Here is a 17,726-nt window from a genome sequence, read left to right as displayed (position 1 = left end):
TGGCTGGGCTGCCCCTGCCCTACTGCTGGGGCCTTAATCTGCCCTCCCCCCCCACAACAGTCGCAGCCCGCCATCACCCCATGTGCAGATGCGGAGGCAGATGCTGTGCATACCCACACAGGGTGTGCTTAGTGACAGGAGCCACCCCTCCACATGGTTCAGTCCTGTGCCCCACCCTGGCAGGGCAGTCCCTTCCCCGGCACCGCTTCTTCTCCCCACAACAAACTTATCAGCTAGACCCAGCTGTTCTCCTTGTGGCTGGACTGCACTCCTGGCTGCCCATGTGACACACTGCGGCTACATGCACGCATGCAGAGTTTTGCGTACCCTGTACTACCCTTTTAAGTACCCCATGGGTTGACAACCACTGAACTAGAACATATATTTAATAGGGAGTAAAGTTAATTGCTTTTTGGATTTTAGAGGCTATAAATAAAACAGATTATCACATTGCATGAACTAAACTATCAAGTTTACTTCTAAAGACTTTTCTGCACCAAATATTTAAATTATATGTTAGTTCCTTCAGATGAATACACAAAAACGGCTCTCTCCCTTTCTCTTTGACTCTGAAACATGAATAAAGCCATGTCCTCTCTTGATTTTTCTGCAGCATGACAGCTGCAAAGCTAGTCAAATTCAGGTCTTAAAGCAACTGACTTCATACCACCTCAAAAGGAGCAGAGCTTTATTCCACAGAATCAAATACAAGTCTGTTGATTATTTTCTAGATTTATTACCTTCTGGATGGCTATTTTTTCCCCATCTCTCCACTCTCCTGCAATAATTGGAAATGTGGGATAATGTTAATAAGATGTTTTGGTTTGAGGCAAGCAAAAAAACAGCATTTTAGTTCTAATGCTAACAGTAGGCAGGCTTGAATGCAGAGGTCTAAGATTTAACTTGATCATTTGCATGGAGGCACCAGTTAGTTCCAAAAATGATGCTGCAGACCTTTTAAGTTGCATGTCTACTGACTTCTGAGACAGCTCTTTCAGGGTGACTTGGCACTTAATGTCTCTGCTACTTGTGGGGTTAGCAAAGCCGAGTGATTTATCGGATTGATTCAGTCATTCTGGCAGCTGCTGACACCTTTTGCATGGGGATGTTTACATGTTAGCTTATTTGCTAGTCTTTAAACAGTATTGAAATTTTAATGCATTTCAAGTTGAGTACAATTTTAAATTCAAATTTAAATCTGTCCCGGCTAAGAGCTTCTGAAAGTACCATAAACCACTGCTTCCCATCTTACTTTTTACCCATTTGCTACTTGAATCTCTCCCAGGGATCTCTTTCTCTTCCTACTTCCCTGCCAGTGCCAACAGTTTGTGTCCCTTAATCTGGTTCACTGCACCTGCCATGAAAACCTTCTCTGCTGGAGCTTATGCAAATTGGAACTTTTCCCTTTAGACCAGTGGTTTTCAACCTGCGGTCTGCAGACTGTTTAAGAGGTCTGTGAGAGATGACTATGATCAATCAAAACTACATGAATACCCATACTTACAATTCAAAGGGGTTTGCAACTCCATTTACAATTTTTAGAGGTCTGCAAATGAAACAAGGTTGAAAACCACTGCTTTAGACCATACCAAGGGAAGAGAAATTTGTATGTTGCTAGCTTGTCCAAAGGAAAATAAGAAAAGATCCATTTTAACCATGGGTGACTAGCGCGTCCTCAGACTGACGGGGGGCACAGCTTGTGGGCAGTAGTGTTGGTGGCGAGTGGCGACCGCCCGCAGAAGCGGGTGGCAGCGAGCGGCGATTGCCAGTGGCAGCAGCCAATCTCAGGGGGGGCACATGCCCCTCTGTGCCTTCCGTACCAGTTGCCTATGATTTAACTGAGCATTAATGGTGTTGCAGGCAATTTGAGGATATGAATGCTATCTGAGGAAATCTGAGTAAATGGTTGGCATCTTTATTCTAAAGGTGCTTTGGTAGTACTGTGGCTCAGCATTTCATCTGTAAGGGTGACAGTCAGGGATGGTCCTGTTTTGAGCAGGAGGTTAGACTAGATGACCTCCTGAGGTCCCTGCCAACCCTATTTTTCTATTATTATAAAATGGATTGAAATTCTTTCATTATGAACATTAAAAAACTACTACAGCAAGTCACCAACAAGATATGCTGCTAGACTTGAATCCAGCTATTTAGAAGTCATTTTCTGCTTGACTAGCTTATCAGGGCCCAGAGGCACAAGCTGAGGGCAACACTAGCAGCTAATATATTGGTAGAAATGGATCTGCCTAGGTGTCTTAGGTGCAAGTACCTGATTGTGCAGGTCTTTGGTTTGTGGGACTCCCACTGACATCTAGAGTAACCCCACCTACACAAAAACAGTGTGCCATATCCTTGGTTCCTATTCTATCCCCTTTTGTGTTTCTCTTGCATTGCAAAGGGAACAGAAAACTGCCTTAACACAGCAGCTGGTGGTTCTGTTTACATAGGAAGATCCCCGGTGGCCCAGAAACAATGTAGCATCTCTTCCCCATCTGTTTCTGGCCTTCATTTCTTCTCCCCAATGAGACCTGGCAAGCTGTGAAGGAGAGAGAATGTGGCTGGTGCAATTTAGAGCAACCTAAGAGGGACTGTACATAGTATACATTGGAAGCTGAAGTAATCCATAGGTACTCCTAAGAAAGGAAGTAACTATCTTTTGCTGAATCCCAGAAGTCTCGGGTACATCTTAGGATCAGTATGTAATTGAGTGAAAGAGAATGAGTAAGAACTGTACTTATTTGTGGTATTGCAGATGCTACATTACAAGAAAAGCTCTTGCGAGAGGGAGACCTGTTCTTAGAAAAGACTGTCCGAATGTGCAGCAGAAACTGTGAAGACCCAGGCTGCGAAGTTGACTGTACAAAAATGGGTTGTCTATGCAGTCAGTGAGACAGGTGGCTGCTTCTGGCCACAGTCTCATGAGTGGAATTTTCCATTGGTAAAGAGCCCTTTAAGGGAGGGAACGCTCACAGGCAGATGCAGGAAATGTGGAAGGCAGCATGGGCCCAAGTGGTGTGCTGCATTTGGAAAACTCTGTTTTAATTGTTACAGGGGGAACCATTTTGCCAGATGCTGTTGATCCCAAACCCTAAATCCTCAAGTACATACTGTTGAGCATAAGGTGGAGAAGGTATTTTTTTTAATAGAGATGCTTGAATCAAACAATCAAGGAACTGGATTTTGCCAGTGGAAGTGGAAGAAGTGATGGTTTCATTTAAGTTGGATGCTGGAGCTCAAGTTGTTATTTTACTAGAATGTGGATATAGAAAATTAAAATTGAGACCAAAAGTGAATGTAACAACCATCAAAATTACTGGCTATGCAGGAGCAAATATACCAGTGAAAGGGCGGTGTGCTGCTAGCATGTAATATAAAAATAGAGTATACAAAATCCCATTGATTGTGATACCTAAGGAGCTGATACCAGGTTTGTGTCTGGCGGCTTGTGAGAAACTGAATCTAGTTGCATGTGCGCTTGCAGTATAAGAAGACGCAACTTTCATGACTCCTGATGATGATCTACTTGTCCAAATTAGAGACATGATGGCCAATCTTCTTAGGAAGAAACCAGTTGTGTCAGAATACAAGAAGCAACCATGTCTGTAGGTACATTTCTTGACAAATGCAAATCCCATCATGCAAAAATGGAAATCGGCCTCAGTGGTCTGTAGCTAATAAACTTTGTGCTATGTGCAGAAGCATGTTTGCAAAAGCGCAGGAGAACTGGATCCTATTGTAAGAACTCAAGTCTCTCAGGACTTGGAGGAAAAGCACTGTCACAATGAACAAATTAGAAACTGGATCTGATAATTCATCCGTCTGAGAAGACAGTAAAACCTTCTGAAAAACTTGCGGAGATTTGTTGAAAGAGTTGCAGAAAAGGGTGAATAAGCACCTAAGTGGTAAAGACTCACTCCAGAGCAAAGTGCTAATAACCTCTCCTCTATAGAGGGGGTTAATTGATTAATTTTTTTGGGGCGGGGGAGCAAGCTGAATTATTGCTAAGAAGGAAGAGGGAGGGGATGGTGTGTGGTAGGGGAAAGCTAGGATCTGCACTCCACTTCAGCCACAGCAGCCACTGTCTCCTGTGGGCAGCAGCTATGGGGGGGCAAGGGGCTGTGGACCCTGGCCTTAGGGCACCTGGGAGGTGGGGCACTGTGAGTGGGGAGTGAGGGGCACTGGTAGGGCCAAGGGGCTGTGGATGGGGAGTGAGGGGCACTTGGGGTTGTGGGGGGCTGGAGGTTGGGAGTGAGGGGCCATGCTAAGGAAATGGGTTTGTGCTGAGGAAATGTGATCATAAGTGGGGTCATGCTGAGAAAAAGTTTAGGAAGCACTGCCATAGAGCCTGACCTGCAAAACAGGACATAGCAGAACCTTATCTGCTGTTTTCTGTGACTTCACCCATACCTTGTTTGAGCTCTAGCATATCTTTTTAAAAGCCATCTGGCCTTGACTTTAAAAAAGCTGATTAGAGGGCTAGAAACCAGTGTTTTTCATCACAGTTTAGATGTGAGAAATCCCAGGGAAGTGGTTTAGTTATCTTGAAGACCTACAAAAAATACCTTATGGAAAGTACTCAAATGGTGTTTTAGAAATGGACAGAATTTAAGTACTGAACAGTACCTGCGATGTGCAATGTTAGCTCGAGGCTTCAAAGCTGGCATCTTTTTTCTTTTTTGAATAGGGCTGCATCACATCTCTTGCATAGAGCTTTTGGGCTAGGTTCCTTTCTGGTTGCAGAAGGAGGTATAAATTGTCAATGTCAGCCAGATTTTTTGCTAGCAGTATCTAGTCCACTGCTTCTAGCTGTCAATTTTCAGTTTTAATAAGACAGTATTTCATTCAGTTACATTTGGACTGCTTTTTATAATTCTAAAGGCTAGAAACTTCTTGTTCATCTCCTTAGCTCATTGGCTGACTTCAGTGAGCTAAGGAGATTAGTAAGAGAGACATTGGGGACTCAGAGCTTCAATGAGATGGGAGTCCAGGACGTGGGGTTATTCCTTAAGGAGACAATCCTCCAAGCTCAGAGGGAGTCAGTCCCAATGCGTACCAAGGTGGGCAGGAGTGCTAAAAAGCTGCCTTGGCTCAGTAAAAGGCATCCAGGAGGGCCTGGGTGCAAAAAGGGTGCTATACAATTAGTGGAAGCAAGGGGGAATCACCAAGGAGGATTATACCTTTGTTGCTCGTGACTGCAGGGTTAGGAAGCCAAGGCAGAGATTGAACTAGGCTGGTGACCAGAATTAAGGATAGCAAAAAGTCCTTTTTCAAATGCTTAGGGAGTAAGAAGGCACCAGGTAATGTGGGGCCTCCTACAGGACAGGCTTGGCAGTCTGGTGACTGCAGCAAAGGAAAAAGTTGATCTCTTCAATGAGTTCTTTACCTCCATATTTCTGAGCAGGGACCAGGACAACTCCCCCAGTAGGATTACGGACAGGCTCAGAGGACACGATGCCATGCCTAGCATCAGGGATGATCTTTGAGGGGCTGGATGTGTATAAATTAGCAGGTCTGGATGCTCTTCATCTGAGGGTACTGAGGGAATTGGCAGAGGTCATAGCAGGGCCACTGGCATGGCTGTATGACCGGTGCTCTGACCAGGTCCCGGAGGACTAGAAAAGGGCCAATGTGGTCCCCATTTACATTTCTCATCCCATTCTCATAAAAAAAAACTAGATGACAGCAGCATTGTTGCCTACACAGTCAGATGGGTGGGAAATTGGCTTGATGGTCACACCCAGAGAGTGGTGGTGGATGGGTCATTTTTGACCAAGAGGGATGTGGGCAGTGGAGTTCCTCAGGGCTCGGTTCTTGGGCCTGTGCTATTCAACATATTTAACAGCAACTTGGATGTGGGTGTGGAAAGCATGCTGTCCAAATTCGCTGATGATACAAGGATGTGGGGAGAAGCGGGCACACTGGAGGGGAGGGACAGAATCCAGCTAGATCTAGACAGGTTACAAAGGTGGGCAGATGAGAATAGAATGGCATTCAACACAGACAAGTGCAAGGTGTTTCATCTAGGGAGAAGGAACCAGCAGCACACCTATAGGCTGAGGGACACCCTTCTCAACAACACAGTGGCTGAAAGGGATCTTGGAGTCAGTGTTGACTCCAGGATGGACATGAGCCACCAATGCGAGGAAGCGGTCAGTAAGGCTAACTGCACCTTGTCGTGCATCTACAGATGCATCACAAGTAGGTCCAGGGACGTGATCCTTCCCCTCTATGCGGCGCTGGTCAGGCTGCAGTTGGAGTACTGTGTCCAGTTCTGGGCACCGGACTTAAAGAGGGATGTGACTAACCTTGAGATGGTCCAGAGGAGGGCTACTCGCATGGCCAGGGATCAGCAGGCCGGGCCCTATGAAGACAGACTAAAGGTCCTGAATCTATTCGGCCTCCACAAGGGAAGACTGAGAGGGGATCTGGTGGCCATATATATACTCACCGGGGGGGGGCAGGGGAAAATAGGTGAGGCTCTGTTCCCCTGGGCACCACCTGGGATAAGAAGAAATAACGGCCACAGATTGATTGAGAGCAGGTTCAGGCTTCATATCAGGAGGCCTTACTTTACGGTTAGGGCTGCCAGGCTCTGGAATGAGCTCCCAAGGGAGGTGGTGCTGTCTCCTACCTTGTGGGTCTTCAAGAGGAGGCTGGATAGATATCTGGCTGGGGTGATATGATCCCAGCACTCGTTCCTGCCCAGGGCAGGGGGTCAGGTGATCTTGATGATCTGTTCAGGTCCCTTCTGACCCTAGAAACTATAAAACATGTTCTACCTATGTGTGTGTGCCTGTGTATGTGTGTGTGTGTGTATGTAAATATGTATATATGAATAGATATAATATGAATTAAAACTTGTACAGACATTGATGGAACCCACCAGGATGCTGTTTGTACAGAGCCTGCATTGCATTAGTTCAGTCAGGTTTTGACTATAAATCTATGTATAGTTAAAGCAAATGGGGGAATTTAGTTAAGTATGCTAGGATGCAATTACCCAACTTACAATTTAGGCTTCTCACCAAAAGAACTATGGAATTATTGATGACAAGTTCTTGACAAGTGGTCATAAATTGTATCTTGCATCCCATCTCAAAGCAGCAAAGTGCCTTTTACTTTGATGCTGGTGCTCCATGGCTCAGAGGCCAGGCTGCCACTGACTGAGTCACAAACAGACATTTTTGAAGTGCAAGAACAGATACTTGGAAATGGTAAAGAATTTCATACCCTCTCAAAGAATTTTCAAGCATCCTTTGAGGATTTTTGGATCAAGACATTTTTGTTCATCATTGCATACATAGCAGTGAAGTCACAGAGTGCAAAAGCAGGCTGGTGGTAACTATATTTGTCACAGCAGGTACGTCAGGACTGCTAAGAAATCAACAAACTAAAGCAGTGGCTCTCAACCTTTTTTACACTACTCGAGGATCCCCTGGATGGACTCATGGCATCCCTCAGAAAATGCCAGCTCTCACTCCTTACTCAGATTACAGAATCATAATATAACAGCTTTTCTAGTGCAAAGAATGTAGAGGGACCATTACTACAGATTTTTTTTTTTTAATCTCTAGGTCATATTTACAAACCTAACAGTGCTAACATTGTGTGACACTTCATAGCACCCTGGAAAAAATCTCAAGGCACCCAGATTAGGAATAACTGGACTAAAACAAGGTTTTATTTAAAATTGATGCAGGTATTGGTATAGCACATATCAGGGCAAAGAGGGGTGGAGTTGACAGGGCTTCATTTTAAGTGGTGTTGTCTATAATCTCTGTTTTGGAATGTTATAGACACTGATAATAGATGTCCTTAATGTTACTGGAGTGTTGATCTCTGTGGTTCAGATCTTACTCCTTTTATTTATATAAATAATCTCAGTCATTTATAAGCAATTTACTGGGTGAACTGGCAAGCAGGGCTTTGCCCCAAATCTTGAGTTTCTAGACCCATGGTTTTACAAAACTCTTGTCTTTTTCTACTTTAGTGTGCAGTCTTCCTTCTTAGTATGTAACTCACATTAATACAATGAGATCTTTGTGATCTTTGGCTGGACCAAATAAAAAGAGGGTTTGAATCTGCTACTGATTCCAACCTAATAAAGCTGGTTGAGATCAAGTAGCAGATTTTTGTGCTGCCAAGATCCACGGGTCTTGGTTTCCATTTCTGTGAATGAATTCGCCAGGGCTGGCATTTCTTTTGTGTTCTCAGTTTAACGGAATACTTAGCCTCAGAAACGATCAGACATAGTAAGAAAGTATTTTTAAGTCTGATGTTTCTGAGATCTGACGCTAAGTGCGTCAGTAAAAGGGGTTGCAGTATGTTTCAAGCAGCTGCTGTGGTTTGTATGCAAAGTGGACTAGACACTGTTCTGCATGTTTGCACATGAGGGAAGTGTGTGCTTTGCATATTTAGCTTTTTCCTGTTAAGAGGAAATATTGCTTGCTGAGCACTGAATGCTGTTACCAGCAATTCCTGTATATTCATTAGATCTTTCTTCCAGGAGGGAAATAAAGGTAGATAGTTGGGATGCCCAGTACATTTTTATGTAACTAGGATTGGGTTGAGCAACCAGCGAGATTAGTGGCTCGAGTTGTTGACCTGCTAAAAGTTGAACACAAACAGAACCATTGGCAATGCATAGGGGGTGCGCCTCCTGAGCTTGTGCATCCCCTGCAAAAAGTGCTCGCCACTCCCCACCTCCCTGCCGACGCTGCTGGCAGTCTCCAATCACTGCTGGCTGCTGCCGACAGCATCTGCAGGTGGTTGCCAACCACAGGTTAGTGTTCTCTACCCCATCCCCCACCACCAACAGTGCCCCCCCCACCATCATGTGCTGCCACCGCCTGCAGGAGCTCACTATGTCTCCCCAGCCTCTGGGGGCACACGATATTCACGAACAGAACAATGGCTCTGAGTCATGCGCTAAGTAAACCGTTTTGGTATGAATATGCAGAGCACATGCAAAGCATCTCCCCTGTTACAGTGGGTGAGTTTGTCCTATTTCTTTAGGTTACAAAAATTCATCGTCTGAGGTATAATATATTTGCTGCACACCTCAGATTACCAGTGATGGGGCCAGGCAGTATGGATTTGGGGCCCTCACTTTAAAAATATGTACTTTGCATATAGGCAATGTTCTTCGAGTAGATGTGATATCTTTTATTAGACCAACGGAGTAGTTGGCAAAAATATTCATAGCAAGCTTTCGGATGCAATTGGCCTTCTTCAGGCATAGGGAATACACAGTGCTAAGTGCATTCTAAGATAAGACACTGGAACTTAAATTCTGTCCATATCATTATACTCAGTTTTATACACTTGGTGTCATTTCTGGTAATAAATATGGCTTGTGACTATGCACACACGTATATTAGTAATGCTGGTAACTTATTTTGTAATGTGCTTGCCCAGGGGTTCGTTGTTTTATATTGGGCATGTGTAACCAGGTGAGTCAGGCACACTTCCCTTCCTGTGCCATAGGGTATCCTAAAGACCCTTGCTACTTAAGCTGTGCTCTGGATGCACATTATACACACAATCTATGCATTACTGAGGCAGCCTGAGAGAGTTGTCTGTTTTCCCACAATGCACTGGTCCAAACTCATAGGCATGTAGAAGGTATCAAATTGTAAACACAGTTGTTATCTGGTCATGTCTAGGGAAAAAATGCTGCTGGGTTGGACAGTCTCAACTATTTATTGTTACTGGCCCCAGTGAGAGTATCAATATCTTGTAAAAAGAAAAATATATAGTTGAACTTAAAGTAAAGACAAGACTTCAGAGAGCTTGGTGTAGATTTGGTTGCAGTACAGACATAAGCAATACAACTGATGGCTGTATGCCTTCGTGCTGGGTCTCAGTGCCATTATTGTATGGAGCTCATAATGACATGCAAGTAGAGTAGCTAGTAAGTGCTTAGATAAAGAGAGTATATGATGGTAAAGTCTGTATTGGGAGTAAAGGGTAACACCCCCCCCACAAACTATAGCAGAGCATAGAATCATGCAAAATAGGTCTGGAAAGACTCTCAAGAGGAATCTAATCCAGCCCCTTATGCAGAGAGGCAGAATTAAGTATATCTAAACCATTCTTGGTGGATATAAAGCCTACCTATCACTTTGTAAGTGTTCAATGCAAGGTATTTTACCAATGGCTTGTCTAGGTGATTATAATTTTGGAGATATTCTCATGTTCCATTTTCAGCTCTGTCAGCAAGGAAAATGGCCTGAAACTGGGTCATTTTTAAATGAAAACTTAGGTCTCCACAGTCTCATTTTTAAGCACATTGAAGCTTGTAAGCAAACCTGATATCATTCGTTAAAATGTGAATAGTATTTTAAAAATGAATCAGCTGACCTTTTAAGATGCAATGTAAAGAACTGACTAGAGGAGTCTGTCATACACCTTTTATTTCTGTCGTCTTTACTGGAAAATAACATTACTGGGACAGAAATTACACATAAACCAGTATAAGTGATTGGAAACCAGTTCAAATCTGTAACACAATAGAAGTTCAGTGGACATAAACTGTTTTCACAATGGCTGAATCCTGAATGGATGAAGTATCAGACTTAACTGACTTAGGTTAAATCTGTCTATTGAACTTCTATCCCAGATCCTTTCCAGATTCAAATTAACTCATAGTCCCCCAGCATCCCAGTATACATTGCACTTCCCATGGAACCCCCCACCCCTTGCAGGGTTGGTGGGCTGCCCAGCAGAGAGGCAGGCTCTAGCACCCCTTGGCTTCTGGTTAGAACCACTGCAGGCATGTGGCTCCATTTCCGGAATCAAAAGTGAATGTCTGTTCGCTTCCTTATTGGTTCAATCAGCGCAGTTTAGATTAACCTGAGAAGATTGAATTGATTCAGCTTTGGGCTTTTTGACGGTCTGTAGTTAGCCTAGAAGAGTCTTTGGACCTTGTTGGACATCTATAAAGGTCCAAAGTGGACAAACATTCTGTTTTATTCTTTTCAAATCTGGTAGGGAAGTTGTACTTCAGTCCCAAATTATACAGGTAAATGTTGAGTGTGACAACCAGGATTTTAGGATGGAGAACAAATGAGGATTATAATGGAAAGGACTGCAGTTTTAACTGGAGAGTGTACTGCAATAATATTTCACTTGCATTTGATCTAAAAATAAAATAAAAACTACCTAATTAGCCCTAACCCTCCATGCTGTACTAGACATTATTTGATGAAGTTTTTAGTGTGCATTTAATGATGCTTGTTACTAGCAACCAGTTTGACAATGATGTCATCGGTTCCTTCCATTGGTTGAATTCTACCTTGCTTTCATTGGCACAAAGCAGAGCAGGAAATGCCTTGGAGGAGTATTTGTGAAATGTCAACTATCAGCTTAGTTACACCCAAATAACTAAGTTTCCTCTTAGGGCTCCCTTAATTTAAGGAGTGAATAGTTGTGTATGTGGGGGATTTGTGCACTTCACATAGCCTTTTGCACTTCTTTGCTATTGCAGTTCAGTGAACAGCAAAAAAGAAAAGGGAGATGGGCTAAAAGTGGGAATGCCCTTTACCACTTCAGTCATAAAATGTGACTACACTGTGAGAACATGTTAGCCTAAAGCAACAGTTAGGCAGAACTGGCAGGTAATGCTAGAATATACAACTAAAGTTCAAGAACATGCAGTACCTGATTCAAACTGGGGTATTTAGCTTTCATTTCAGCTGGCTTTGAATCCAGTTTCAGTTCTCAGCCACTCTGCTGTGCCTGTTTACAAGGGTGCCAAATGTGATGCTTTTTTGTGATTAAAATAACCTCACCACTGGGAATGGTCTCTGTTCAGTTCAATCAACTCCTTTCATAAGGGCTGCTCTTTGATATGTGTACAGAGCTGAATTGTTCTTTTACTAGATTATCTCTATTTCCCTTGCTTTCAGTTTGTGTGCAGCTCTGTTAATGATTCTGGGCTGCTTTTTTCCCCCTAAATTTGAGTTCCTCATTTTAATATTTATTCCCATTCAAATGTACAAAGGTGTAAACTTTGTTTGGACATGGACTAAATTGCCTAGTAGTTAGAGCTGACCATAGGTGGTAATTTATTAAATTAATTGAGTTCCTGCTTTTATTCATGTGTTGGGTAAAAACAACTGTGGCAGGCATGCCAGTAGCAGCTTGGCTTGCTGGCTCAAGAGGGCTTCGAGCCATTGGTGGGACTCTCCCACTGATCAGGAGGTGATGGAGGAGAGGCTGCCCTGCCCCTGCCTGGGGCGAGATGAAGAGCCTGGACCTGGGTAAGGACCCTACTGCCCTCATCCTGATTGGTCCTTTTTGCAATCCGGGGGCAGAGCCTCTGGAGGCTATAAAAGAACAGTGTGCCTGGCACATGGACACACAGCTGTGAGGGACAGAGAAGAGGGAAGATGGGCTAAAGAAGAGCTGGGGAGAGCTGCCCAGAGGGCTGAATACAGTGGTCCCAGAAGAGGCCAAATACCATTTCTTTTCGCCGGATGGAGAGTGGTGAGCAGCTGCGTGCCACCCCCGCCACCGAGGAGCAAGGAGTGGTGCACAGCCCAGTGCGTGGGGTGGGACCTTGGGAGCCACATGAGGTGGCTTGGGTCTCCAGCCCTGGCATGCAGCCAGGGTGGAGTGGTGCAGGCGGTGCTGCACAAAGCAGTCCAGGAGCGGACTGCAGTGGACGCATGGCACGTCCATGTGGCACTGGGACTGTGGAGCCATATGAGGTGGCTTGGGTCTCTTGCCCCTGGCACAAGGCCAGGGAGACTTAGTGCAGGCAGAACTGCACAGTGGATCCAGGAGTGAACCCAGGGCCTGGAAGTTGCGTGGGGTGGCTCAGGTGTACAGCCCCCAGCATGAGGCCAGGGATTTAAAGTAAAAGCCTTGCACAGAAGGCCCCAGTTGGAACTGAGACCCTGGAATCCTGCAAGGCAGCTCGGGGCACCAACCCAGGGAAGACAAGTAAAGTCCTCATTGCACAACACGGTGCACAGGGATACTAGTGGCTGGTGGGCCCAGAGGAAGCCAGAGACGGTTGGAGCCATAGCAAGAAAGGGGGCAACTCTCTGGAAGAGAGAGAAGGACCCTTCAGCACAACCCTGCAGTCATGAGTTACTGGGCCTACTGTGAGTTGATGGAGTTTAAGGTTATGTCATTTATATTGAAATATTTGTTTAATCTTGTGGAGCTGAGTATTCATTTAAAATGGAGATATAGAAGTGTATGTTAGTATATGAGTATTCAATGTTTATATGAATTTAGATTTAAATGGAGTTCAATGTTGTATGCTATATTTGTGTATTGTTGTACTTCTAAATGTATAATATAATATGAGCGTGTGACTTTTAGTGAGGCCTGGCTGGGATCCTCCACTGTTGTATTTATCTATGATTCACCTGTTGTCCCTAGTGATGTGTGTGTATATAGAGAGAACAGGGTAATAGTCTTATAGAATATGTAAATGGTATGTGTGTGTGTGTGTGTGTGTGTGTGTGTGTGTTTATATGCATATTTATCTGTTAATGTTTTGCAAATATTAATAAACTTGTATATAGTTAAGATATATAGTGTCCTGGTTTGGCTCTCTATAGGGGAAGGAGGGAAGCTGTGTGCAGCTAGCAGTTTTCCCTTCACTGTGCACCTGCTCTGCCAACATCTCCCTTCATTTGGAGAATGGGGTACACATGCAGGTACACCCGGGTTACACAACTTGTAGTTTCCTCAACTGTAGTCTTTTGAATACATTATTTTCAGGGTTTGAATTACACTTTGATTCTTGGGGAGGGTCAGAGGTAGTAGTGGTGGAAGCAGCAGAGAAGCTGCTTGGGCATGGGCTCCAGGCAGCTGCAGCAAAAAGCACCCAGCAGTAATGAGGGGGAGGGGCCACTTTTCTCCTATGCTAAACAGCAGTTTTTACCCGGCTGCTGGGGGGACTGGGGGGAGGGCTCTTATCTCCTATGGTGGGGACTCAGCCTCCACGAGCTCCGCTGTAATTCGAAACCTGATTACTTAATGTATAAATATTCGTCTATGGACTATTTGTATAAGCAGCTCTTTCTGCAGTTGTTTGATATGTGACATGTAAGCCACATTAGTTTTTTTTTCCATATGCAGATCAGATGATATCATGTCAGTTTTCTGATTTCGAGTTTCTTAGAAGTTAGAGCAATTTATTATGTACATTCTTGTACTAAGTGCAAAACTCACTTTCTGAAAATATTCTCCTCCACTTCCTACAACCAGATTGTTTCTGTGAACATTCCTGCCAGCAAACTTATTTGTTAGGGCCTTTTTAAAGCAAACGTAAATGAGAATAAAAAGCAGGAAAAACAAATTTATGGTTTCAATCAAGCAAATCTTCACAGGGAAAAAATGATACGATGTTTCAGCCCAGCTTTTTGCATAATGTAGTCTCATTTCAGAAGTGATATCTAAATAAATCACGACTTTTTATAAAGGAGTAGCTCATTTTCAAAATTAAGTATTTTGAAGTAGTGACAAAACATAGGCAATGATTACCTGCAAATTAAAAACTACAGCTAATTTGGGGTCAACTGCTGGACAAAACATCCATACATTTAATACACAGAAGCCTAGCTGGCTGAATTGCAACATTTTTTTTGGTGCTTGTTATAAGACATATTGGAAATCTGCATGCTGATATATGCATGTTAATATTTTTAGTGAACACGGTGTATTCAGCTGAATCCCCAAGAAGGATGACATTTTTATTATCCTGAAAAAGTGGAAACTTTTGGCATGAATGATTCATCCAAAGAATATTCAAACTCCAGCCATTTTAATTCAGGTACCACCCACACTGGCAAACTGTCCTCAGGCTTTGCACATCTTTGAACATGAGCTACATGGGATGAAGGGAATCGGAAAGACAAGACATGTCATTCTGAGTTGAACTCTATAGTATTCCAGAAGTCTACATTGTTTAGATAATACCCACACAAGATTTTAATTTTCTGTTATTTCTTTAAGATGTCAGATCTATCACGATGGGGACCTCATTTATTTGTGGAATGCTGCTAGATTTAAATTCCAGAATCAGGGACATACCTTATTTTGTGGTTCAGTACAAGTGCTACAGCTTAAAGCACAGTGTGTTATACTGCGCTTTTGTCATTCAGCCAAACAGCTAGGTGCGAGAAGACCTGGATTCTATAACAATCTCTGCCACAAGCTTTTTAGGACTTTGGGGAATATCTCTCTTGCTCTTCCTCATCTGTAGGTAAGTAAAAGGCTGAATTAATAGCTTATATACTTAGTGCCAGTTTTTTTTAAATGTTGTTTTATATCTGATTTTCCATCTCTCTTTAGTACCTTCCATCTGACTAAAAATACTAATACTGCTGTTGTTCACAGGTCAAATCCAGACTCCTAAAAGATCAAATCCAGACTTTTTCCTGATGGTTTCAAAATGGTATTTAAAGGTTTCCTTTTTTGGGAATTGACTTATAGTTGTGTGTGTATATGTATGTATATAACCGTTCTAATGTGCATACACACAACTAACCCCTGCTGCCCACTCTGACCCATTCTAATGCATATGTATTGTGGGTGGGCAATATATAATATGCATTGGAATGGGTCAGGGTGGGCAGCAGGGGTTAATCCATTTTTAAAAGCCTGGGTCACACACACAGTTACTTCAGCCTTTAGAAGCAGACAGGCTTGTCTTAACACAACAAGGCCATCGGATACACATAGGCTGAGAAAGTGGGGGCATTTAGTATGCTGTTCTATAACATGAGGTGAAGTGGCACCAGCTTGCAAGGCCAAAGAGGGAGGCCTAAAATTCCTGTTTTGGTAAGAGTGTGCATGTGATGGTCTTGGAACATGCTGATGGAAGAGGTCATGGACAGTAAGACAACCACAGAGAGAGACCAATCAGCGACAGCCAGAGATGGAGAGTCATCAGGAGGGAAGGAGAATACAAAAGAAGGACTTTGGAGCAGCAAAGTGTCCCTCCCTGTCCTCATCCTTCTGCCTGGGTCCTTCCTTGTCCTCCTCCCTCAGAGGGTCCCTGAGAGAGGTTCCTGTCCCCCAGAAGGGGTCCCCAAGGCCACCATGGACAGAGGGCACACTACCAGCCTGTCTCATCCACCCCACTGGAGCGGGGGGATGTAGGCCTTGGTATTCGACCTCGAGGCTGCTGACATGCTGACACCTAAGAGAGAGCCTCAAACTGAAGCCTGTGTCTTGTCCAGACATTTCTTGACTCTGATGACAACCCTAGAATTGGGAGATACATAGAACTGCTTGATTGTTTGTATTGTTTCTTTTCTGTTATTGCTGTGTATCAGTAAATTTGCCTATTATTGAATGGAAAGGCTATTGTCAGTCTGAGGGTGGGACTGGAACAAGGCATCTGGGTCCTAAATCTAGAGCCAACATTCCTAGAAAGGAAAGAAAATGTCAGTTCCTTTGTTGTTAGGTGCTGCTTTTATTTTTTGTTAAATACAGGAGACCCTTGCTATTTGCAGGGGCTTTGTTCCCCTAAATCTGCAAAAAGGGCACTGTGTTCATGAACACTGTCTGCGTTCATGAATGCAGTGCCCCCAGTGGCTGGGCAGGGGGTACACAGGGAACTATGTTGGGAGCTCTTTTAAGTGTATTTAATATGCTGGTTCAGTATTCGTGAATATTTGAAACTGCAAATAGTGAGAGTTTCCTGTACTTCTGGAGTCTTCTCTTTCAGTCACTAAGGCCATGTTCAGCCATTTGCTACCTATTTTGTTTTATTTCGTATGAATCAGCAAAACGCACAGTTGCCACAATACAAAAAAAATCTTGACAGCAACTTTTAAAATTCACATTAAGTGATTCCATTGTCATGTTGCTCTGAGTTATAAATTAAATAAATTATGACAAAACAATTCAGGGTACACATTTAGGGCACAGTGGCTGTTGAATACAATCACATATCATCTGTTCTTTACTCCCATCCCTACACTGCTTAAATAGATTACTTACCAAGATGATAAACAAACAGACCTTTCAACAGAAACAAATATATGGGCTTTGACCTGAGGACTAATTTATGGAAGAAGAATAGATTGATTTGGTTAATAGAGGTTCAAAGCAGCAACAGAGCACATGTTGATCTTTTTTTGTCTCCATAAGTCGTATTAGGTCTATGTTTTCCAATGTAGGATTTCCATTTTCTGTTTGGACCAATCCAAAGAAACTAGATCAACGGAGCTGATGGACTTTATAGCCCTGGTCCTTACTTTTATGCAGGTAAGTAGTCTCATTAAAGTAGGATTATTCATGGATGGGGGCCTATGATAAAGCTTTTGTCTGTGGGGTGGGTGTGATGCATCATTCAAGAGCTACTAATACGTCATGAAAAACTTGGGAAGTAGTTGGAAATTGGTGTGTTTCAGGGGTAAAGTATATTTGTTTCTCTTTCATTTTTTACTACTAAGGGTTAATGCAAACATTAAGGATCTGATCTTGTAAAGTGCTGGGCACCCTTCACATTCATGGATGTCAGTAGAAGTTGCCGGTGCTCATTCCCTTCCAGCATCAAACCCCGTGTTAACATAGTAATTTGCTCCCATCTTCCCTTTCCTGGCTGGTCTCCATCATCCTTCATTCTGACTGCAACTTGCTGTCATCCAAGATGATAGATTTCTGATGGGTTAATTGCCCTAGGATTATATGGGTTATCCATGGAGCACTAAATGTGTGTCAGGTATATTGCAGAGTGAAAGAGCCTTTTTAAAAAA

Source organism: Crocodylus siamensis, chromosome 3, assembly GCF_052110815.1.
Source record: "Crocodylus siamensis isolate JL-2025a chromosome 3, ASM5211081v1, whole genome shotgun sequence".
NCBI classification, from domain to species: Eukaryota; Metazoa; Chordata; order Crocodylia; family Crocodylidae; genus Crocodylus; species Crocodylus siamensis.
Note: the sequence above shows the minus strand (reverse complement) of the source record.